Source organism: Salmo salar, chromosome 07 (genome assembly GCF_965601325.2).
Source record: "Salmo salar chromosome 07, fSalSal1, whole genome shotgun sequence".
Taxonomy (NCBI): domain Eukaryota; kingdom Metazoa; phylum Chordata; class Actinopteri; order Salmoniformes; family Salmonidae; genus Salmo; species Salmo salar.
Genome location: NC_138297.1, coordinates 7,061,823 through 7,082,936, shown reverse-complemented (window position 1 = coordinate 7,082,936; position 21,114 = coordinate 7,061,823). Strand labels below are relative to the sequence as shown.

Below are 21,114 nucleotides of genomic sequence, written 5' to 3'. Positions count from 1 at the left end.
TTCTGGGGAAACACTAGGCAAAAATCAAAAACTTGGCACAACTGGAGAAAAAGTTATCCTTGTGTGAGCTGGAGACCGAAGGATTGTTGCAATTTTAAGTACTCTCTGCTGCTCTACCAACATTCCTATCAAAGGTCAACAATTGAAAATTTCGGCACTCAGGGAAAGTTAATTTGTTTGTCAAGCACATGTCAAAGTGCACTGCTGTCAAAACGTTGGCGTAAGCCACAAGAAAATACACAATCCTTCGAGCCGGATTTGAACCAGGGACCTAAGGATTGCTGCACTTTCACCTACAGTCCTCCGCTCTACCAACTGAGCTATCGAAGGTTTTCGGATTTAGACAAATGCCATCACCTAGATGGTCTGAAGTGCTGCAGACACATATGTTCCCGTTAAAAATGTAATATGCTGAGTTTGGTGGTTTCGTGGAGATGCTGGAGATTGAACCTAGGTCCTCATTCAAGCAACCAACACTCTCTTCCGCTTAGCTACATCCCCTTTGATTGCAAGTAGTTGCGTTTGGGGATAGAGAAAAAGTGAGCCGACGGTAAAGAATGCTGTTTAGCCCCCTAACTGCGAAATCGCTTTTGCCTTCTCCACGATGTTCTCGTGGTTAGGATTCTGCGCTCTCACCGCCGCGTCCCGGGGTTTGTTCCCGGTCAGGGAATAATTTGCTTCTGGGGAAACACTAGGCAAAAATCAAAAACTTGGCACAAGTGCAGAAAAAGTTATCCTTGTGTGAGCTGGAGACCGAAGGATTGTTGCAATTTTAAGTACTCTCTGCTGCTCTACCAACATTCCTATCAAAGGTCAATAATTGAAGATTTCGGCACTCAGGGAACGTTAATTTGTTTGTCAAGCACATGTCAAAGTGCACTGCTGTCAAAACGTTGGCGTAAGCCACAAGAAAAGATACAATCCTTCGAGCCGGATTTGAACCAGCGACCTAAGGATTGCTGCACTTTCACCTACAGTCCTCTGCTCTACCAACTGAGCTATCGAAGGTTGTCGGATTTAGACAAATGCCATCACCTAGATGGTCTGAAGTGCTGCAGACACATATGTTCCGTTAAAAATGTAATATGCTGAGTTTGGTGGTTTCGTGGAGATGCTGGAGATTGAACCTAGGTCCTCATTCAAGCAACCAACACTCTCTTCCGCTTAGCTACATCCCCTTTGATTGCAAGTAGTTGCGTTTGGGGATAGAGAAAAAGTGAGCCGACGGTAAAGAATGCTGTTTAGCCCCCTCACTGCGAAATCGCTTTTGCCTTCTCCACGATGTTCTCGTGGTTAGGATTCTGCGCTCTCACCGCCGCGTCCCGGGGTTTGTTCCCGGTCAGGGAATAATTTGCTTCTGGGGAAACACTAGGCAAAAATCAAAAACTTGGCACAACTGTAGAAAAAGTTATCCTTGTGTGAGCTGGAGACCGAAGGATTGTTGCAATTTTAAGAACTCTCTGCTGCTCTACCAACATTCCTATCAAAGGTCAACAATTGAAGATTTCGGCACTCAGGGAAAGTTAATTTGTTTGTCAAGCACATGTCAAAGTGCACTGCTGTCAAAACGTTGGCGTAAGCCACAAGAAAATATACAATCCTTCGAGCCGGATTTGAACCAGCGACCTAAGGATTGCTGCACTTTCACCTACAGTCCTCCGCTCTACCAACTGAGCTATCGAAGGTTGTCGAATTTAGACAAATGCCATCACCTAGATGGTCTGAAGTGCTGCAGACACATATGTTCCCGTTAAAAATGTAATCTGCTGAGTTTGGTGGTTTCGTGGAGATGCTGGAGATTGAACCCAGGTCCTCATTCAAGCAACCAACACTCTCTTCCGCTGAGCTACATCCCTTTGATTGCAAGTAGTTGCGTTTGGGGATAGAGAAAAAGTGAGCCGACGGTAAAGAATGCTGTTTAGCCCCCTCACTGCGAAATCGCTTTTGCCTTCTCCACGATGTTCTCGTGGTTAGGATTCTGCGCTCTCACCGCCGCGTCCCGGGGTTTGTTCCCGGTCAGGGAATAATTTGCTTCTGGGGAAACACTAGGCAAAAATCAAAAACTTGGCACAACTGCAGAAAAAGTTATCCTTGTGTGAGCTGGAGACCGAAGGATTGTTGCAATTTTAAGTACTCTCTGCTGCTCTACCAACATTCCTATCAAAGGTCAACAATTGAAGATTTCGGCACTCAGGGAAAGTTAATTTGTTTGTCATGCACATGTCAAAGTGCACTGCTGTCAAAACGTTGGCGTAAGCCACAAGAAAATACACAATCCTTCGAGCCGGATTTGAACCAGCGACCTAAGGATTGCTGCACTATCACCTACAGTCCGCCGCTCTACCAACTGAGCTATCGAAGGTTGTCTAATTTAGACAAATCTCATCACCTAGATGGTCTGAAGTGCTGCAGACACATATGTTCCCGTTAAAAATGTAATCTGCTGAGTTTGGTGGTTTCGTGGAGATGCTGGAGATTGAACCCAGGTCCTCATTCAAGCAACCAACACTATCTTCCGCTTAGCTACATCCCCTTTGATTGCAAGTAGTTGCGTTTGGGGATAGAGAAAAATGAGCCGACGGTAAAGAATGCTGTTTAGCCCCCTCACTGCGAAATCGCTTTTGCCTTCTCCACGATGTTCTAGTGGTTAGGATTCGGCGCTCTCACCGCCGCATCCCAGGGTTTGTTCCCGGTCAGGGAATAATTTGCTTCTGGGGAAACACTAGGCAAAAATCAAAAACTTGGCACAACTGCAGAAAAAGTTATCCTTGTGTGAGCTGGAGACCGAAGGATTGTTGCAATTTTAAGTACTCTCTGCTGCTCTACCAACATTCCTATCAAAGGTCAACAATTGAAGATTTCGGCACTCAGGGAAAGTTAATTTGTTTGTCAAGCACATGTCAAAGTGCACTGCTGTCAAAACGTTGGCTTAAGCCACAAGAAAATACACAATCATTCGAGCCGGATTTGAACCAGCGATCTAAGGATTGTTGCACTTTCACCTACAGTCCTCCACTCTACCAACTGAGCTATCGAAAGTTGTCTAATTTATACAAATGCCATCACCTAGATGGTCTGAAGTGCTGCAGACACATATGTTCCCGTTAAAAATTTAATCTGCTGAGTTTGGTGGTTTCGTGGAGATGCTGGAGATTGAACCCAGGTACTCATTCAAGCAACCAACACTCTCTTCCGCTGAGCTACATCCCTTTGATTGCAAGTAGTTGCGTTTGGGGATAGAGAAAAAGTGAGCCGACGGTAAAGAATGCTGTTTAGCCCCCTCACTGCGAAATCGCTTTTGCCTTCTCCACGATGTTCTCGTGGTTAGGATTCTGCGCTCTCACCGCCGCGTCCCGGGGTTTGTTCCCGGTCAGGGAATAATTTGCTTCTGGGGAAACACTAGGCAAAAATCAAAAACTTGGCACAACTGCAGAAAAAGTTATCCTTGTGTGAGCTGGAGACCGAAGGATTGTTGCAATTTTAAGTACTCTCTGCTGCTCTACCAACATTCCTATCAAAGGTCAACAATTGAAGATTTCGGCACTCAGGGAAAGTTAATTTGTTTGTCATGCACATGTCAAAGTGCACTGCTGTCAAAACGTTGGCGTAAGCCACAAGAAAATACACAATCCTTCGAGCCGGATTTGAACCAGCGATCTAAGGATTGCTGCACTATCACCTACAGTCCGCCGCTCTACCAACTGAGCTATCGAAGGTTGTCTAATTTAGACAAATCTCATCACCTAGATGGTCTGAAGTGCTGCAGACACATATGTTCCCGTTAAAAATGTAATCTGCTGAGTTTGGTGGTTTCGTGGAGATGCTGGAGATTGAACCCAGGTCCTCATTCAAGCAACCAACACTATCTTCCGCTTAGCTACATCCCCTTTGATTGCAAGTAGTTGCGTTTGGGGATAGAGAAAAATGAGCCGACGGTAAAGAATGCTGTTTAGCCCCCTCACTGCGAAATCGCTTTTGCCTTCTCCACGATGTTCTAGTGGTTAGGATTCGGCGCTCTCACCGCCGCATCCCAGGGTTTGTTCCCGGTCAGGGAATAATTTGCTTCTGGGGAAACACTAGGCAAAAATCAAAAACTTGGCACAACTGCAGAAAAAGTTATCCTTGTGTGAGCTGGAGACCGAAGGATTGTTGCAATTTTAAGTACTCTCTGCTGCTCTACCAACATTCCTATCAAAGGTCAACAATTGAAGATTTCGGCACTCAGGGAAAGTTAATTTGTTTGTCAAGCACATGTCAAAGTGCACTGCTGTCAAAACGTTGGCTTAAGCCACAAGAAAATACACAATCATTCGAGCCGGATTTGAACCAGCGATCTAAGGATTGTTGCACTTTCACCTACAGTCCTCCACTCTACCAACTGAGCTATCGAAAGTTGTCTAATTTATACAAATGCCATCACCTAGATGGTCTGAAGTGCTGCAGACACATATGTTCCCGTTAAAAATTTAATCTGCTGAGTTTGGTGGTTTCGTGGAGATGCTGGAGATTGAACCCAGGTCCTCATTCAAGCAACCAACACTATCTTCCGCTTAGCTACATCCCCTTTGATTGCAAGTAGTTGCGTTTGGGGATAGAGAAAAAGTGAGCCGACGGTAAAGAATGCTGTTTAGCCCCCTCACTGCGAAATCGCTTTTGCCTTCTCCACGATGTTCTCGTGGTTAGGATTCTGCGCTCTCACCGCCGCATCCCGGGGTTTGTTCCCGGTCAGGGAATAATTTGCTTCTGGGGAAACACTAGGCAAAAATCAAAAACTTGGCACAACTGGAGAAAAAGTTATCCTTGTGTGAGCTGGAGACCGAAGGATTGTTGCAATTTTAAGTACTCTCTGCTGCTCTACCAACATTCCTATCAAAGGTCAACAATTGAAAATTTCGGCACTCAGGGAAAGTTAATTTGTTTGTCAAGCACATGTCAAAGTGCACTGCTGTCAAAACGTTGGCGTAAGCCACAAGAAAATACACAATCCTTCGAGCCGGATTTGAACCAGGGACCTAAGGATTGCTGCACTTTCACCTACAGTCCTCCGCTCTACCAACTGAGCTATCGAAGGTTGTCTAATTTAGACAAATGCCATCACCTAGATGGTCTGAAGTGCTGCAGACACATATGTTCCCGTTAAAAATGTAATCTGCTGAGTTTGGTGGTTTCGTGGAGATGCTGGAGATTGAACCCAGGTCCTCATTCAAGCAACCAACACTCTCTTCCGCTGAGCTACATCCCCTTTGATTGCAAGTAGTTGCGTTTGGGGATAGAGAAAAAGTGAGCCGACGGTAAAGAATGCTGTTTACCCCCCTCACTGCGAAATCGCTTTTGCCTTCTCCACGATGTTCTCGTGGTTAGGATTCTGCGCTCTCACCGCGGCATCCCGGGGTTTGTTCCCGGTCAGGGAATAATTTGCTTCTGGGGAAACACTAGGCAAAAATCAAAAACTTGGCACAACTGCAGAAAAAGTTATCCTTGTGTGAGCTGGAGACCGAAGGATTGTTGCAATTTTAAGTACTCTCTGCTGCTCTACCAACATTCCTATCAAAGGACAACAATTGAAGATTTCGGCACTCAGGGAAAGTTAATTTGTTTGTCAAGCACAGGTCAAAGTGCATTGCTGTCAAAACGTTGGCGTAAGCCACAAGAAAAAACACAATCCTTCGAGCCGGATTTGAACCAGCGACCTAAGGATTGCTGCACTTTCACCTACAGTCCTCCGCTCTACCAACTGAGCTATCGAAGGTTGTCGAATTTAGACAAATGCCATCACCTAGATGGTCTGAAGTGCTGCAGACACATATGTTCCCGTTAAAAATGTAATCTGCTGAGTTTGGTGGTTTCGTGGAGATGCTGGAGATTGAACCTAGGTCCTCATTCAAGCAACCAACACTCTCTTCCGCTTAGCTACATCCCCTTTGATTGCAAGTAGTTGCGTTTGGGGATAGAGAAAAAGTGAGCCGACGGTAAAGAATGCTGTTTAGCCCCCTCACTGCGAAATCGCTTTTGCCTTCTCCACGATGTTCTCGTGGTTAGGATTCTGCGCTCTCACCGCCGCGTCCCGGGGTTTGTTCCCGGTCAGGGAATAATTTGCTTCTGGGGAAACACTAGGCAAAAATCAAAAACTTGGCACAAGTGCAGAAAAAGTTATCCTTGTGTGAGCTGGAGACCGAAGGATTGTTGCAATTTTAAGTACTCTCTGCTGCTCTACCAACATTCCTATCAAAGGTCAACAATTGAAGATTTCGGCACTCAGGGAAAGTTAATTTGTTTGTCAAGCACATGTCAAAGTGCACTGCTGTCAAAACGTTGGCGTAAGCCACAAGAAAATACACAATCCTTCGAGCCGGATTTGAACCAGCGACATAAGGATTGCTGCACTTTCACCTACAGTCCTCCGCTCCACCAACTGAGCAATCGAAGGTTGTCTAATTTAGACAAATGCCATCACCTAGATGGTCTGAAGTGCTGCAGACACATATGTTCCCGTTAAAAATGTAATCTGCTGAGTTTGGTGGTTTCGTGGAGATGCTGGAGATTGAACCCAGGTCCTCATTCAAGCAACCAACACTCTCTTCCGCTGAGCTACATCCCCTTTGATTGCAAGTAGTTGCGTTTGGGGATAGAGAAAAAGTGAGCCGACGGTAAAGAATGCTGTTTACCCCCCTCACTGCGAAATCGCTTTTGCCTTCTCCACGATGTTCTCGTGGTTAGGATTCTGCGCTCTCACCGCCGCATCCCGGGGTTTGTTCCCGGTCAGGGAATAATTTGCTTCTGGGGAAACACTAGGCAAAAATCAAAAACTTGGCACAACTGCAGAAAAAGTTATCCTTGTGTGAGCTGGAGACCGAATGATTGTTGCAATTTTAAGTACTCTCTGCTGCTCTACCAACATTCCTATCAAAGGACAACAATTGAAGATTTCGGCACTCAGGGAAAGTTAATTTGTTTGTCAAGCACAGGTCAAAGTGCACTGCTGTCAAAACGTTGGCGTAAGCCACAAGAAAATACACAATCCTTCGAGCCGGATTTGAACCAGCGACATAAGGATTGCTGCACTTTCACCTACAGTCCTCCGCTCCACCAACTGAGCAATCGAAGGTTGTCTAATTTAGACAAATGCCATCACCTAGATGGTCTGAAGTGCTGCAGACACATATGTTCCCGTTAAAAATGTAATCTGCTGAGTTTGGTGGTTTCGTGGAGATGCTGGAGATTGAACCCAGGTCCTCATTCAAGCAACCAACACTCTCTTCCGCTGAGCTACATCCCCTTTGATTGCAAGTAGTTGCGTTTGGGGATAGAGAAAAAGTGAGCCGACGGTAAAGAATGCTGTTTACCCCCCTCACTGCGAAATCGCTTTTGCCTTCTCCACGATGTTCTCGTGGTTAGGATTCTGCGCTCTCACCGCCGCATCCCGGGGTTTGTTCCCGGTCAGGGAATAATTTGCTTCTGGGGAAACACTAGGCAAAAATCAAAAACTTGGCACAACTGCAGAAAAAGTTATCCTTGTGTGAGCTGGAGACCGAATGATTGTTGCAATTTTAAGTACTCTCTGCTGCTCTACCAACATTCCTATCAAAGGACAACAATTGAAGATTTCGGCACTCAGGGAAAGTTAATTTGTTTGTCAAGCACAGGTCAAAGTGCACTGCTGTCAAAACGTTGGCGTAAGCCACAAGAAAATACACAATCCTTCGAGCCGGATTTGAACCAGCGACATAAGGATTGCTGCACTTTCACCTACAGTCCTCCGCTCCACCAACTGAGCAATCGAAGGTTGTCTAATTTAGACAAATGCCATCACCTAGATGGTCTGAAGTGCTGCAGACACATATGTTCCCGTTAAAAATGTAATCTGCTGAGTTTGGTGGTTTCGTGGAGATGCTGGAGATTGAACCCAGGTCCTCATTCAAGCAACCAACACTCTCTTCCGCTGAGCTACATCCCCTTTGATTGCAAGTAGTTGCGTTTGGGGATAGAGAAAAAGTGAGCCGACGGTAAAGAATGCTGTTTACCCCCCTCACTGCGAAATCGCTTTTGCCTTCTCCACGATGTTCTCGTGGTTAGGATTCTGCGCTCTCACCGCCGCATCCCGGGGTTTGTTCCCGGTCAGGGAATAATTTGCTTCTGGGGAAACACTAGGCAAAAATCAAAAACTTGGCACAACTGCAGAAAAAGTTATCCTTGTGTGAGCTGGAGACCGAAGGATTGTTGCAATTTTAAGTACTCTCTGCTGCTCTACCAACATTCCTATCAAAGGACAACAATTGAAGATTTCGGCACTCAGGGAAAGTTAATTTGTTTGTCAAGCACAGGTCAAAGTGCACTGCTGTCAAAACGTTGGCGTAAGCCACAAGAAAATACACAATCCTTCGAGCCGGATTTGAACCAGCGACCTAAGGATTGCTGCACTTTCACCTACAGTCCTCCGCTCTACCAACTGAGCTATCGAAGGTTGTCGAATTTAGACAAATGCCATCACCTAGATGGTCTGGAGTGCTGCAGACACATATGTTCCCGTTAAAAATGTAATCTGCTGAGTTTGGTGGTTTCGTGGAGATGCTGGAGATTGAACCTAGGTCCTCATTCAAGCAACCAACACTCTCTTCCGCTTAGCTACATCCCCTTTGATTGCAAGTAGTTGCGTTTGGGGATAGAGAAAAAGTGAGCCGACGGTAAAGAATGCTGTTTAGCCCCCTCACTGCGAAATCGCTTTTGCCTTCTCCACGATGTTCTCGTGGTTAGGATTCTGCGCTCTCACCGCCGCATCCCGGGGTTTGTTCCCGGTCAGGGAATAATTTGCTTCTGGGGAAACACTAGGCAAAAATCAAAAACTTGGCACAACTGCAGAAAAAGTTATCCTTGTGTGAGCTGGAGACCGAAGGATTGTTGCAATTTTAAGTACTCTCTGCTGCTCTACCAACATTCCTATCAAAGGACAACAATTGAAGATTTCGGCACTCAGGGAAAGTTAATTTGTTTGTCAAGCACAGGTCAAAGTGCACTGCCTGTCAAAACGTTGGCGTAAGCCACAAGAAAAAACACAATCCTTCGAGCCGGATTTGAACCAGCGACCTAAGGATTGCTGCACTTTCACCTACAGTCCTCCGCTCTACCAACTGAGCTATCGAAGGTTGTCGAATTTAGACAAATGCCATCACCTAGATGGTCTGAAGTGCTGCAGACACATATGTTCCCGTTAAAAATGTAATCTGCTGAGTTTGGTGGTTTCGTGGAGATGCTGGAGATTGAACCTAGGTCCTCATTCAAGCAACCAACACTCTCTTCCGCTTAGCTACATCCCCTTTGATTGCAAGTAGTTGCGTTTGGGGATAGAGAAAAAGTGAGCCGACGGTAAAGAATGCTGTTTAGCCCCCTCACTGCGAAATCGCTTTTGCCTTCTCCACGATGTTCTCGTGGTTAGGATTATGCGCTCTCACCGCCGCATCCCGGGGTTTGTTCCCGGTCAGGGAATAATTTGCTTCTGGGGAAACACTAGGCAAAAATCAAAAACTTGGCACAACTGCAGAAAAAGTTATCCTTGTGTGAGCTGGAGACCGAAGGATTGTTGCAATTTTAAGTACTCTCTGCTGCTCTACCAACATTCCTATCAAAGGACAACAATTGAAGATTTCGGCACTCAGGGAAAGTTAATTTTTTTGTCAAGCACAGGTCAAAGTGCACTGCTGTCAAAACGTTGGCGTAAGCCACAAGAAAATACACAATCCTTCGAGCCGGATTTGAACCAGCGACATAAGGATTGCTGCACTTTCACCTACAGTCCTCCGCTCCACCAACTGAGCAATCGAAGGTTGTCTAATTTAGACAAATGCCATCACCTAGATGGTCTGAAGTGCTGCAGACACATATGTTCCCGTTAAAAATGTAATCTGCTGAGTTTGGTGGTTTCGTGGAGATGCTGGAGATTGAACCCAGGTCCTCATTCAAGCAACCAACACTCTCTTCCGCTGAGCTACATCCCCTTTGATTGCAAGTAGTTGCGTTTGGGGATAGAGAAAAAGTGAGCCGACGGTAAAGAATGCTTTTTAGCCCCCTCACTGCGAAATCGCTTTTGCCTTCTCCACGATGTTCTAGTGGTTAGGATTCTGCGCTCTTACCGCCGCGTCCCGGAGTTTGTTCCCGGTCAGGGAATAATTTGCTTCTGGGGAAACACTAGGCAAAAATCAAAAACTTGGCACAACTGCAGAAAAAGTTATCCTCGTGTGAGCCGGTGACCGAAGGATTGTTGCAAGTTTAAGTACTCTCTGCTGTTCTAGCAACATTCCTATCAAAGGTCAACAATTGATGATTTCGGCACTCAGGGAAAGTTAATTTGTTTGTCAAGCACATGTCAAAGTGCACTGCTGTCAAAACGTTGGCGTAAGCCACAAGAAAATACACAATCCTTCGAGCCGGATTTGAACCAGCGACCTAAGGATTGCTGCACTTTCACCTTCAGTCCTCCGCTCTACCAACTGAGCTATCGAAGGTTGTCAGATTTAGACAAATGCCATCACCTAGATGGTCAGAAGTGCTGCAGACACATATGTTCCCGTTAAAAATGTAATCTGCTGAGTTTGGTGGTTTCGTGGAGATGCTGGAGATTGAACCCAGGTCCTCATTCAAGCAACCAACACTCTCTTCCGCTGAGCTACATCCCCTTTGATTGCAAGTAGTTGCGTTTGGGGATAGAGAAAAAGTGAGCCGACGGTAAAGAATGCTGTTTAGCCCCCTCACTGCGAAATCGCTTTTGCCTTCTCCACGATGTTCTCGTGGTTAGGATTCTGCGCTCTCACCGCCGCGTCCCGGGGTTTGTTCCCGGTCAGGGAATAATTTGCTTCTGGGGAAACACTAGGCAAAAATCAAAAACTTGGCACAACTGCAGAAAAAGTTATCCTCGTGTGAGCCAGTGACCGAAGGATTGTTGCAATTTTAAGTACTCTCTGCTGCTCTACCAACATTCCTATCAAAGGTCAACAATCGAAGATTTTGGAACTCAGGGAAAGTTAATTTGTTTGTCAAGCGCATGTCAAAGTGCACCGCTGTCAAAACGTTGGCGTAAGCCACAAGAAAATACTCAATCCTTCAAGCCGGATTTGAACCAGCGACCTAAGGATTGCTGCACTTTCACCTACAGTCCTCCGCTCTACCAACTGAGCTATTGAAGGTTGTCAGATTTAGACAAATGCCATCACCTAGATGGTCATAAGTGCTGCAGGCACATATGTTCCCGTTAAAAATGTAATCTGCTGAGTTTGGTGGTTTCGTGGAGATGCTGGAGATTGAACCCAGGTCCTCATTCAAGCAACCAACACTCTCTTCCGATGAGCTACATCCCCTTTGATTGCAAGTAGTTGCGTTTGGGGATAGAGAAAAAGTGAGCCGACGGTAAAGAATGCTGTTTAGCCCCCTCACTGCGAAATCGCTTTTGCCTTCTCCACGATGTTCTAGTGGTTAGGATTCTGCGCTCTTACCGCCGCGTCCCGGGGTTTGTTCCCGGTCAGGGAATAATTTGCTTCTGGGGAAACACTAGGCAAAAATCAAAAACTTGGCACAACTGCAGAAAAAGTTATCCTCGTGTGAGCCAGTGACCGAAGGATTGTTGCAATTTTAAGTACTCTCTGCTGCTCTACCAACATTCCTATCAAAGGTCAACAATTGAAGATTTCAGCACTCAGGGAAAGTTAATTTGTTTGTCAAGCACATGTCAAAGTGCACTGCTGTCAAAACGTTGGCTTAAGCCACAAGAAAATACACAATCCTTCGAGCCGGATTTGAACCAGCGACCTAAGGATTGCTGCACTTTCACCTACAGTCCTCCGCTCTACCAACTGAGCTATCGAAGGTTGTCAGATTTAGACAAATGCCATCACCTAGATGGTCAGAAGTGCTGCAGACACATATGTTCCCGTTAAAAATGTAATCTGCTGAGTTTGGTGGTTTCGTGGAGATGCTGGAGATTGAACCCAGGTCCTCATTCAAGCAACCAACACTCTCTTCGGCTGAGCTACATCCCCTTTGATTGCAAGTAGTTCCGTTTGGGGATAGAGAAAAAGTGAGCCGACGGTAAAGAATGCTGTTTAGCCCCCTCACTGCGAAATCGCTTTTGCCTTCTCCACGATGTTCTCGTGGTTAGGATTCTGCGCTCTCACCGCCGCGTCCCGGGGTTTGTTCCCGGTCAGGGAATAATTTGCTTCTGGGGAAACACTAGGCAAAAATCAAAAACTTGGCACAACTGCAGAAAAAGTTATCCTCGTGTGAGCCAGTGACCTAAGGATTGTTGCAATTTTAAGTACTCTCTGCTGCTCTACCAACATTCCTATCAAAGGTCAACAATTGAAGATTTCGGCACTCAGGGAAAGTTAATTTGTTTGTTAAGCACATGTCAAAGTGCACTGCTGTCAAAACGTTGGCGTAAGCCACAAGAAAATACACAATCCTTCGAGCCGGATTTGAACCAGCGACCTAAGGATTGCTGCACTTTCAACTACAGTCCTGCGCTCTACCAACTGAGCTATGGAAGGTTGTCTAATTTAGACAAATGCCATCACCTAGGTGGTCTGAAGTGCTGCAGACACATATGTTCCCGTTAAAAATGTAATCTGCTGAGTTTGGTGGTTTCGTGGAGATGCTGGAGATTGAACCCGGGTCCTCATTCAAGCAACCAACACTCTCTTCCGCTGAGCTACATCCCCTTTGATTGCAAGTAGTTGCGTTTGGGGATAGAGAAAAAGTGAGCCAACGGTAAAGAATGCTGTTTAGCCCCCTCACTGCGAAATCGCTTTTGCCTTCTCCACGATGTTCTAGTGGTTAGGATTCGGCGCTCTCACCGCCGCATCCCGGGGTTTGTTCCCGGTCAGGGAATAATTTGCTTCTGGGGAAACACTAGGCAAAAATCAAAAACTTGGCACAACTGCAGAAAAAGTTATCCTCGTGTGAGCCAGTGACCGAAGGATTGTTGCAATTTTAAGTACTCTCTGCTGTTCTAGCAACATTCCTATCAAAGGTAAACAATTGATGATTTCGGGCACTCAGGGAAAGTTAATTTGTTTGTCAAGCACATGTCAAAGTGCACTGCTGTCAAAACGTTGGCGTAAGCCACAAGAAAATACACAATCCTTCGAGCCGGATTTGAACCAGCGACCTAAGGATTGCTGCACTTTCACCTACAGTCCTCCGCTTTACCAAGTAAGCTATCGAAGGTTGACAGATTTAGACAAATGCCATCACCTAGATGGTCAGAAGTGCTGCAGACACATATGTTCCCGTTAAAAAAGTAATCTGCTGAGTTTGGTGGTTTCGTGGAGATGCAGGAGATTGAACCCAGGTCCTCATTCAAGCAACCAACACTCTCTTCCGCTGAGCTACATCCCCTTTGATTGCAAGTAGTTGCGTTTGGGGATAGAGAAAAAGTGAGCCGACGGTAAAGAATGCTGTTTAGCCCCCTCACTGCGAAATCGCTTTTGCCTTCTCCACGATGTTCTAGTGGTTAGGATTCTGCGCTCTTACCGCCGCGTCCCGGGGTTTGTTCCCGGTCAGGGAATAATTTGCTTCTGGGGAAACACTAGGCAAAAATCAAAAACTTGGCACAACTGCAGAAAAAGTTATCCTCGTGTGAGCCAGTGACCGAAGGATTGTTGCAATTTTAAGTACTCTCTGCTGTTCTAGCAACATTCCTATCAAAGGTAAACAATTGATGATTTCGGGCACTCAGGGAAAGTTAATTTGTTTGTCAAGCACATGTCAAAGTGCACTGCTGTCAAAACGTTGGCGTAAGTCACAAGAAAATACACAATCCTTCGAGCCGGATTTGAACCAGCAACCTAAGGATTGCTGCACTTTCACCTACAGTCCTCCGCTCTACCAACTGAGCTATCGAAGGTTGTCAGAATTAGACAAATGCCATCACCTAGATGGTCAGAATTGCTGCAGACACATATGTTCCCGTTAAAAAAGTAATCTGCTGAGTTTGGTGGTTTCGTGGAGATGCTGGAGATTGAACCCAGGTCCTCATTCAAGCAACCAACACTCTCTTCCGCTGAGCTACATCCCCTTTGATTGCAAGTAGTTGGCTTTGGGGATAGAGAAAAAGTGAGCCGACGGTAAAGAATGCTGTTTAGCCCCCTCACTGCGAAATCGCTTTTGCCTTCTCCACGATGTTCTCGTGGTTAGGATTCTGCGCTCTCACCGCCGCGTCCCGGGGTTTGTTCCCGGTCAGGGAATAATTTGCTTCTGGGGAAACACTAGGCAAAAATCAAAAACTTGGCACAACTGCAGAAAAAGTTATCCTCGTGTGAGCCAGTGACCGAAGGATTGTTGCAATTTTAAGTACTCTCTGCTGCTCTACCAACATTCCTATCAAAGGTCAACAATTGAAGATTTCGGCACTCAGGGAAAGTTAATTTGTTTGTTAAGCACATGTCAAAGTGCACTGCTGTCAAAACGTTGGCGTAAGCCACAAGAAAATACACAATCCTTCGAGCCGGATTTGAACCAGCGACCTAAGGATTGCTGCACTTTCACCTACAGTCCTCCGCTCTACCAACTGAGCTATCGAAGGTTGTCTAATTTAGACAAATGCCATCACCTAGGTGGTCTGAAGTGCTGCAGGCACATATGTTCCCGTTAAAAATGTAATCTGCTGAGTTTGGTGGTTTCGTGGAGATGCTGGAGATTGAACCCGGGTCCTCATTCAAGCAACCAACACTCTCTTCCGCTGAGCTACATCCCCTTTGATTGCAAGTAGTTGCGTTTGGGGATAGAGAAAAAGTGAGCCAACGGTAAAGAATGCTGTTTAGCCCCCTCACTGCGAAATCGCTTTTGCCTTCTCCACGATGTTCTAGTGGTTAGGATTCGGCGCTCTCACCGCCGCATCCCGGGGTTTGTTCCCGGTCAGGGAATAATTTGCTTCTGGGGAAACACTAGGCAAAAATCAAAAACTTGGCACAACTGCAGAAAAAGTTATCCTCGTGTGAGCCAGTGACCGAAGGATTGTTGCAATTTTAAGTACTCTCTGCTGTTCTAGCAACATTCCTATCAAAGGTAAACAATTGATGATTTCGGGCACTCAGGGAAAGTTAATTTGTTTGTCAAGCACATGTCAAAGTGCACTGCTGTCAAAACGTTGGCTTAAGCCACAAGAAAACACACAATCCTTCGAGCCGGATTTGAACCAGCGACCTAAGGATTGCTGCACTTTCACCTACAGTCCTCCGCTCTACCAACTGAGCTATCGAAGGTTTTCGGATTTAGACAAATGCCATCACCTAGATGGTCAGAAGTGCTGCAGACACATATGTTCCCGTTAAAAATGTAATCTGCTGAGTTTGGTGGTTTCGTGGAGATGCTGGAGATTGAACCCAGGTCCTCATTCAAGCAACCAACACTCTCTTCGGCTGAGCTACATCCCCTTTGATTGCAAGTAGTTCCGTTTGGGGATAGAGAAAAAGTGAGCCGACGGTAAAGAATGCTGTTTAGCCCCCTCACTGCGAAATCGCTTTTGCCTTCTCCACGATGTTCTCGTGGTTAGGATTCTGCGCTCTCACCGCCGCGTCCCGGGGTTTGTTCCCGGTCAGGGAATAATTTGCTTCTGGGGAAACACTAGGCAAAAATCAAAAACTTGGCACAACTGCAGAAAAAGTTATCCCCGTGTGAGCCAGTGACCGAAGGATTGTTGCAATTTTAAGTACTCTCTGCTGCTCTACCAACATTCCTATCAAAGGTCAACAATTGAAGATTTCGGCACTCAGGGAAAGTTAATTTGTTTGTTAAGCACATGTCAAAGTGCACTGCTGTCAAAACGTTGGCGTAAGCCACAAGAAAATACACAATCCTTCGAGCCGGATTTGAACCAGCGACCTAAGGATTGCTGCATTTTCACCTACAGTCCTCCGCTCTACCAACTGAGCTATGGAAGGTTGTCTAATTTAGACAAATGCCATCACCTAGGTGGTCTGAAGTGCTGCAGACACATATGTTCCCGTTAAAAATGTAATCTGCTGAGTTTGGTGGTTTCGTGGAGATGCTGGAGATTGAACCCGGGTCCTCATTCAAGCAACCAACACTCTCTTCCGCTGAGCTACATCCCCTTTGATTGCAAGTAGTTGCGTTTGGGGATAGAGAAAAAGTGAGCCAACGGTAAAGAATGCTGTTTAGCCCCCTCACTGCGAAATCGCTTTTGCCTTCTCCACGATGTTCTAGTGGTTAGGATTCGGCGCTCTCACCGCCGCATCCCGGGGTTTGTTCCCGGTCAGGGAATAATTTGCTTCTGGGGAAACACTAGGCAAAAATCAAAAACTTGGCACAACTGCAGAAAAAGTTATCCTCGTGTGAGCCAGTGACCGAAGGATTGTTGCAATTTTAAGTACTCTCTGCTGTTCTAGCAACATTCCTATCAAAGGTAAACAATTGATGATTTCGGGCACTCAGGGAAAGTTAATTTGTTTGTCAAGCACATGTCAAAGTGCACTGCTGTCAAAACGTTGGCGTAAGCCACAAGAAAATACACAATCCTTCGAGCCGGATTTGAACCAGCGACCTAAGGATTGCTGCACTTTCACCTACAGTCCTCCGCTTTACCAAGTAAGCTATCGAAGGTTGACAGATTTAGACAAATGCCATCACCTAGATGGTCAGAAGTGCTGCAGACACATATGTTCCCGTTAAAAAAGTAATCTGCTGAGTTTGGTGGTTTCGTGGAGATGCAGGAGATTGAACCCAGGTCCTCATTCAAGCAACCAACACTCTCTTCCGCTGAGCTACATCCCCTTTGATTGCAAGTAGTTGCGTTTGGGGATAGAGAAAAAGTGAGCCGACGGTAAAGAATGCTGTTTAGCCCCCTCACTGCGAAATCGCTTTTGCCTTCTCCACGATGTTCTAGTGGTTAGGATTCTGCGCTCTTACCGCCGCGTCCCGGGGTTTGTTCCCGGTCAGGGAATAATTTGCTTCTGGGGAAACACTAGGCAAAAATCAAAAACTTGGCACAACTGCAGAAAAAGTTATCCTCGTGTGAGCCAGTGACCGAAGGATTGTTGCAATTTTAAGTACTCTCTGCTGTTCTAGCAACATTCCTATCAAAGGTAAACAATTGATGATTTCGGGCACTCAGGGAAAGTTAATTTGTTTGTCAAGCACATGTCAAAGTGCACTGCTGTCAAAACGTTGGCGTAAGTCACAAGAAAATACACAATCCTTCGAGCCGGATTTGAACCAGCGACCTAAGGATTGCTGCACTTTCACCTACAGTCCTCCGCTCTACCAACTGAGCTATCGAAGGTTGTCAGAATTAGACAAATGCCATCACCTAGATGGTCAGAATTGCTGCAGACACATATGTTCCCGTTAAAAAAGTAATCTGCTGAGTTTGGTGGTTTCGTGGAGATGCTGGAGATTGAACCCAGGTCCTCATTCAAGCAACCAACACTCTCTTCCGCTGAGCTACATCCCCTTTGATTGCAAGTAGTTGGCTTTGGGGATAGAGAAAAAGTGAGCCGACGGTAAAGAATGCTGTTTAGCCCCCTCACTGCGAAATCGCTTTTGCCTTCTCCACGATGTTCTCGTGGTTAGGATTCTGCGCTCTCACCGCCGCGTCCCGGGGTTTGTTCCCGGTCAGGGAATAATTTGCTTCTGGGGAAACACTAGGCAAAAATCAAAAACTTGGCACAACTGCAGAAAAAGTTATCCTCGTGTGAGCCAGTGACCGAAGTTTTGTTGCAATTTTAAGTACTCTCTGCTGCTCTACCAACATTCCTATCAAAGGTCAACAATTGAAGATTTCGGCACTCAGGGAAAGTTAATTTGTTTGTTAAGCACATGTCAAAGTGCACTGCTGTCAAAACGTTGGCGTAAGCCACAAGAAAATACACAATCCTTCGAGCCGGATTTGAACCAGCAACCTAAGGATTGCTGCACTTTCACCTACAGTCCTCCGCTCTACCAACTGAGCTATCGAAGGTTGTCTAATTTAGACAAATGCCATCACCTAGGTGGTCTGAAGTGCTGCAGGCACATATGTTCCCGTTAAAAATGTAATCTGCTGAGTTTGGTGGTTTCGTGGAGATGCTGGAGATTGAACCCGGGTCCTCATTCAAGCAACCAACACTCTCTTCCGCTGAGCTACATCCCCTTTGATTGCAAGTAGTTGCGTTTGGGGATAGAGAAAAAGTGAGCCAACGGTAAAGAATGCTGTTTAGCCCCCTCACTGCGAAATCGCTTTTGCCTTCTCCACGATGTTCTAGTGGTTAGGATTCGGCGCTCTCACCGCCGCATCCCGGGGTTTGTTCCCGGTCAGGGAATAATTTGCTTCTGGGGAAACACTAGGCAAAAATCAAAAACTTGGCACAACTGCAGAAAAAGTTATCCTCGTGTGAGCCAGTGACCGAAGGATTGTTGCAATTTTAAGTACTCTCTGCTGTTCTAGCAACATTCCTATCAAAGGTAAACAATTGATGATTTCGGGCACTCAGGGAAAGTTAATTTGTTTGTCAAGCACATGTCAAAGTGCACTGCTGTCAAAACGTTGGCTTAAGCCACAAGAAAACACACAATCCTTCGAGCCGGATTTGAACCAGCGACCTAAGGATTGCTGCACTTTCACCTACAGTCCTCCGCTCTACCAACTGAGCTATCGAAGGTTTTCGGATTTAGACAAATGCCATCACCTAGATGGTCAGAAGTGCTGCAGACACATATGTTCCCGTTAAAAATGTAATCTGCTGAGTTTGGTGGTTTCGTGGAGATGCTGGAGATTGAACCCAGGTCCTCATTCAAGCAACCAACACTCTCTTCGGCTGAGCTACATCCCCTTTGATTGCAAGTAGTTCCGTTTGGGGATAGAGAAAAAGTGAGCCGACGGTAAAGAATGCTGTTTAGCCCCCTCACTGCGAAATCGCTTTTGCCTTCTCCACGATGTTCTCGTGGTTAGGATTCTGCGCTCTCACCGCCGCGTCCCGGGGTTTGTTCCCGGTCAGGGAATAATTTGCTTCTGGGGAAACACTAGGCAAAAATCAAAAACTTGGCACAACTGCAGAAAAAGTTATCCCCGTGTGAGCCAGTGACCGAAGGATTGTTGCAATTTTAAGTACTCTCTGCTGCTCTACCAACATTCCTATCAAAGGTCAACAATTGAAGATTTCGGCACTCAGGGAAAGTTAATTTGTTTGTTAAGCACATGTCAAAGTGCACTGCTGTCAAAACGTTGGCGTAAGCCACAAGAAAATACACAATCCTTCGAGCCGGATTTGAACCAGCGACCTAAGGATTGCTGCATTTTCACCTACAGTCCTCCGCTCTACCAACTGAGCTATGGAAGGTTGTCTAATTTAGACAAATGCCATCACCTAGGTGGTCTGAAGTGCTGCAGACACATATGTTCCCGTTAAAAATGTAATCTGCTGAGTTTGGTGGTTTCGTGGAGATGCTGGAGATTGAACCCGGGTCCTCATTCAAGCAACCAACACTCTCTTCCGCTGAGCTACATCCCCTTTGATTGCAAGTAGTTGCGTTTGGGGATAGAGAAAAAGTGAGCCAACGGTAAAGAATGCTGTTTAGCCCCCTCACTGCGAAATCGCTTTTGCCTTCTCCACGATGTTCTAGTGGTTAGGATTCGGCGCTCTCACCGCCGCATCCCGGGGTTTGTTCCCGGTCAGGGAATAATTTGCTTCTGGGGAAACACTAGGCAAAAATCAAAAACTTGGCACAACTGCAGAAAAAGTTATCCTCGTGTGAGCCAGTGACCGAAGGATTGTTGCAATTTTAAGTACTCTCTGCTGTTCTAGCAACATTCCTATCAAAGGTAAACAATTGATGATTTCGGGCACTCAGGGAAAGTTAATTTGTTTGTCAAGCACATGTCAAAGTGCACTGCTGTCAAAACGTTGGCGTAAGCCACAAGAAAATACACAATCCTTCGAGCCGGATTTGAACCAGCGACCTAAGGATTGCTGCACTTTCACCTACAGTCCTCCGCTTTACCAACTAAGCTATCGAAGGTTGACAGATTTAGACAAATGCCATCACCTAGATGGTCAGAAGTGCTGCAGACACATATGTTCCCGTTAAAAAAGTAATCTGCTGAGTTTGGTGGTTTCGTGGAGATGCAGGAGATTGAACCCAGGTCCTCATTCAAGCAACCAACACTCTCTTCCGCTGAGCTACATCCCCTTTGATTGCAAGTAGTTGCGTTTGGGGATAGAGAAAAAGTGAGCCGACGGTAAAGAATGCTGTTTAGCCCCCTCACTGCGAAATCGCTTTTGCCTTCTCCACGATGTTCTAGTGGTTAGGATTCTGCGCTCTTACCGCCGCGTCCCGGGGTTTGTTCCCGGTCAGGGAATAATTTGCTTCTGGGGAAACACTAGGCAAAAATCAAAAACTTGGCACAACTGCAGAAAAAGTTATCCTCGTGTGAGCCAGTGACCGAAGGATTGTTGCAATTTTAAGTACTCTCTGCTGTTCTAGCAACATTCCTATCAAAGGTAAACAATTGATGATTTCGGGCACTCAGGGAAAGTTAATTTGTTTGTCAAGCACATGTCAAAGTGCACTGCTGTCAAAACGTTGGCGTAAGTCACAAGAAAATACACAATCCTTCGAGCCGGATTTGAACCAGCGACCTAAGGATTGCTGCACTTTCACCTACAGTCCTCCGCTCTACCAACTGAGCTATCGAAGGTTGTCAGAATTAGACAAATGCCATCACCTAGATGGTCAGAATTGCTGCAGACACATATGTTCCCGTTAAAAAAGTAATCTGCTGAGTTTGGTGGTTTCGTGGAGATGCTGGAGATTGAACCCAGGTCCTCATTCAAGCAACCAACACTCTCTTCCGCTGAGCTACATCCCCTTTGATTGCAAGTAGTTGGCTTTGGGGATAGAGAAAAAGTGAGCCGACGGTAAAGAATGCTGTTTAGCCCCCTCACTGCGAAATCGCTTTTGCCTTCTCCACGATGTTCTCGTGGTTAGGATTCTGCGCTCTCACCGCCGCGTCCCGGGGTTTGTTCCCGGTCAGGGAATAATTTGCTTCTGGGGAAACACTAGGCAAAAATCAAAAACTTGGCACAACTGCAGAAAAAGTTATCCTCGTGTGAGCCAGTGACCGAAGTTTTGTTGCAA

General features: G+C 46.0%; 22 non-coding genes across 22 annotated transcripts; all 22 read right to left on the bottom strand.

Moving 5' to 3' along the window:
• Nucleotides 1-243: 243 nt before the first annotated feature.
• trnay-gua (transfer RNA tyrosine (anticodon GUA)) lies at nt 244-330 on the bottom strand. The gene is given in 2 exon segments: nt 244-279; nt 294-330. It is a non-coding gene; the product is annotated as a tRNA-Tyr (tRNA).
• Nucleotides 331-921: 591 nt separating this feature from the next.
• On the bottom strand, nt 922-1,008 carry trnay-gua (transfer RNA tyrosine (anticodon GUA)). Its single transcript is given in 2 exon segments — nt 922-957; nt 972-1,008. It is a non-coding gene; the product is annotated as a tRNA-Tyr (tRNA).
• Nucleotides 1,009-1,598: 590 nt separating this feature from the next.
• Nucleotides 1,599-1,685, bottom strand: trnay-gua (transfer RNA tyrosine (anticodon GUA)). Its single transcript is given in 2 exon segments — nt 1,599-1,634; nt 1,649-1,685. It is a non-coding gene; the product is annotated as a tRNA-Tyr (tRNA).
• Nucleotides 1,686-2,275: 590 nt separating this feature from the next.
• Nucleotides 2,276-2,362, bottom strand: trnay-gua (transfer RNA tyrosine (anticodon GUA)). Its single transcript is given in 2 exon segments — nt 2,276-2,311; nt 2,326-2,362. It is a non-coding gene; the product is annotated as a tRNA-Tyr (tRNA).
• A 1,267-nt stretch (nt 2,363-3,629) lies between these two features.
• trnay-gua (transfer RNA tyrosine (anticodon GUA)) lies at nt 3,630-3,716 on the bottom strand. Its single transcript is given in 2 exon segments — nt 3,630-3,665; nt 3,680-3,716. It is a non-coding gene; the product is annotated as a tRNA-Tyr (tRNA).
• Nucleotides 3,717-4,984: 1,268 nt separating this feature from the next.
• On the bottom strand, nt 4,985-5,071 carry trnay-gua (transfer RNA tyrosine (anticodon GUA)). Its single transcript is given in 2 exon segments — nt 4,985-5,020; nt 5,035-5,071. It is a non-coding gene; the product is annotated as a tRNA-Tyr (tRNA).
• A 591-nt stretch (nt 5,072-5,662) lies between these two features.
• On the bottom strand, nt 5,663-5,749 carry trnay-gua (transfer RNA tyrosine (anticodon GUA)). The gene is given in 2 exon segments: nt 5,663-5,698; nt 5,713-5,749. It is a non-coding gene; the product is annotated as a tRNA-Tyr (tRNA).
• A 2,625-nt stretch (nt 5,750-8,374) lies between these two features.
• On the bottom strand, nt 8,375-8,461 carry trnay-gua (transfer RNA tyrosine (anticodon GUA)). The gene is given in 2 exon segments: nt 8,375-8,410; nt 8,425-8,461. It is a non-coding gene; the product is annotated as a tRNA-Tyr (tRNA).
• Nucleotides 8,462-9,053: 592 nt separating this feature from the next.
• trnay-gua (transfer RNA tyrosine (anticodon GUA)) lies at nt 9,054-9,140 on the bottom strand. Its single transcript is given in 2 exon segments — nt 9,054-9,089; nt 9,104-9,140. It is a non-coding gene; the product is annotated as a tRNA-Tyr (tRNA).
• Nucleotides 9,141-10,409: 1,269 nt separating this feature from the next.
• On the bottom strand, nt 10,410-10,496 carry trnaf-gaa (transfer RNA phenylalanine (anticodon GAA)). Its single transcript is given in 2 exon segments — nt 10,410-10,445; nt 10,460-10,496. It is a non-coding gene; the product is annotated as a tRNA-Phe (tRNA).
• Nucleotides 10,497-11,087: 591 nt separating this feature from the next.
• trnay-gua (transfer RNA tyrosine (anticodon GUA)) lies at nt 11,088-11,174 on the bottom strand. Its single transcript is given in 2 exon segments — nt 11,088-11,123; nt 11,138-11,174. It is a non-coding gene; the product is annotated as a tRNA-Tyr (tRNA).
• A 591-nt stretch (nt 11,175-11,765) lies between these two features.
• On the bottom strand, nt 11,766-11,852 carry trnay-gua (transfer RNA tyrosine (anticodon GUA)). Its single transcript is given in 2 exon segments — nt 11,766-11,801; nt 11,816-11,852. It is a non-coding gene; the product is annotated as a tRNA-Tyr (tRNA).
• Nucleotides 11,853-13,801: 1,949 nt separating this feature from the next.
• On the bottom strand, nt 13,802-13,888 carry trnay-gua (transfer RNA tyrosine (anticodon GUA)). The gene is given in 2 exon segments: nt 13,802-13,837; nt 13,852-13,888. It is a non-coding gene; the product is annotated as a tRNA-Tyr (tRNA).
• Nucleotides 13,889-14,479: 591 nt separating this feature from the next.
• trnay-gua (transfer RNA tyrosine (anticodon GUA)) lies at nt 14,480-14,566 on the bottom strand. Its single transcript is given in 2 exon segments — nt 14,480-14,515; nt 14,530-14,566. It is a non-coding gene; the product is annotated as a tRNA-Tyr (tRNA).
• Nucleotides 14,567-15,158: 592 nt separating this feature from the next.
• Nucleotides 15,159-15,245, bottom strand: trnay-gua (transfer RNA tyrosine (anticodon GUA)). Its single transcript is given in 2 exon segments — nt 15,159-15,194; nt 15,209-15,245. It is a non-coding gene; the product is annotated as a tRNA-Tyr (tRNA).
• Nucleotides 15,246-15,836: 591 nt separating this feature from the next.
• Nucleotides 15,837-15,923, bottom strand: trnay-gua (transfer RNA tyrosine (anticodon GUA)). Its single transcript is given in 2 exon segments — nt 15,837-15,872; nt 15,887-15,923. It is a non-coding gene; the product is annotated as a tRNA-Tyr (tRNA).
• Nucleotides 15,924-17,194: 1,271 nt separating this feature from the next.
• On the bottom strand, nt 17,195-17,281 carry trnay-gua (transfer RNA tyrosine (anticodon GUA)). The gene is given in 2 exon segments: nt 17,195-17,230; nt 17,245-17,281. It is a non-coding gene; the product is annotated as a tRNA-Tyr (tRNA).
• A 591-nt stretch (nt 17,282-17,872) lies between these two features.
• On the bottom strand, nt 17,873-17,959 carry trnay-gua (transfer RNA tyrosine (anticodon GUA)). Its single transcript is given in 2 exon segments — nt 17,873-17,908; nt 17,923-17,959. It is a non-coding gene; the product is annotated as a tRNA-Tyr (tRNA).
• A 592-nt stretch (nt 17,960-18,551) lies between these two features.
• On the bottom strand, nt 18,552-18,638 carry trnay-gua (transfer RNA tyrosine (anticodon GUA)). The gene is given in 2 exon segments: nt 18,552-18,587; nt 18,602-18,638. It is a non-coding gene; the product is annotated as a tRNA-Tyr (tRNA).
• A 591-nt stretch (nt 18,639-19,229) lies between these two features.
• Nucleotides 19,230-19,316, bottom strand: trnay-gua (transfer RNA tyrosine (anticodon GUA)). The gene is given in 2 exon segments: nt 19,230-19,265; nt 19,280-19,316. It is a non-coding gene; the product is annotated as a tRNA-Tyr (tRNA).
• Nucleotides 19,317-19,908: 592 nt separating this feature from the next.
• Nucleotides 19,909-19,995, bottom strand: trnay-gua (transfer RNA tyrosine (anticodon GUA)). The gene is given in 2 exon segments: nt 19,909-19,944; nt 19,959-19,995. It is a non-coding gene; the product is annotated as a tRNA-Tyr (tRNA).
• A 592-nt stretch (nt 19,996-20,587) lies between these two features.
• Nucleotides 20,588-20,674, bottom strand: trnay-gua (transfer RNA tyrosine (anticodon GUA)). Its single transcript is given in 2 exon segments — nt 20,588-20,623; nt 20,638-20,674. It is a non-coding gene; the product is annotated as a tRNA-Tyr (tRNA).
• Between the last annotated feature and the right edge of the window lie 440 nt (nt 20,675-21,114).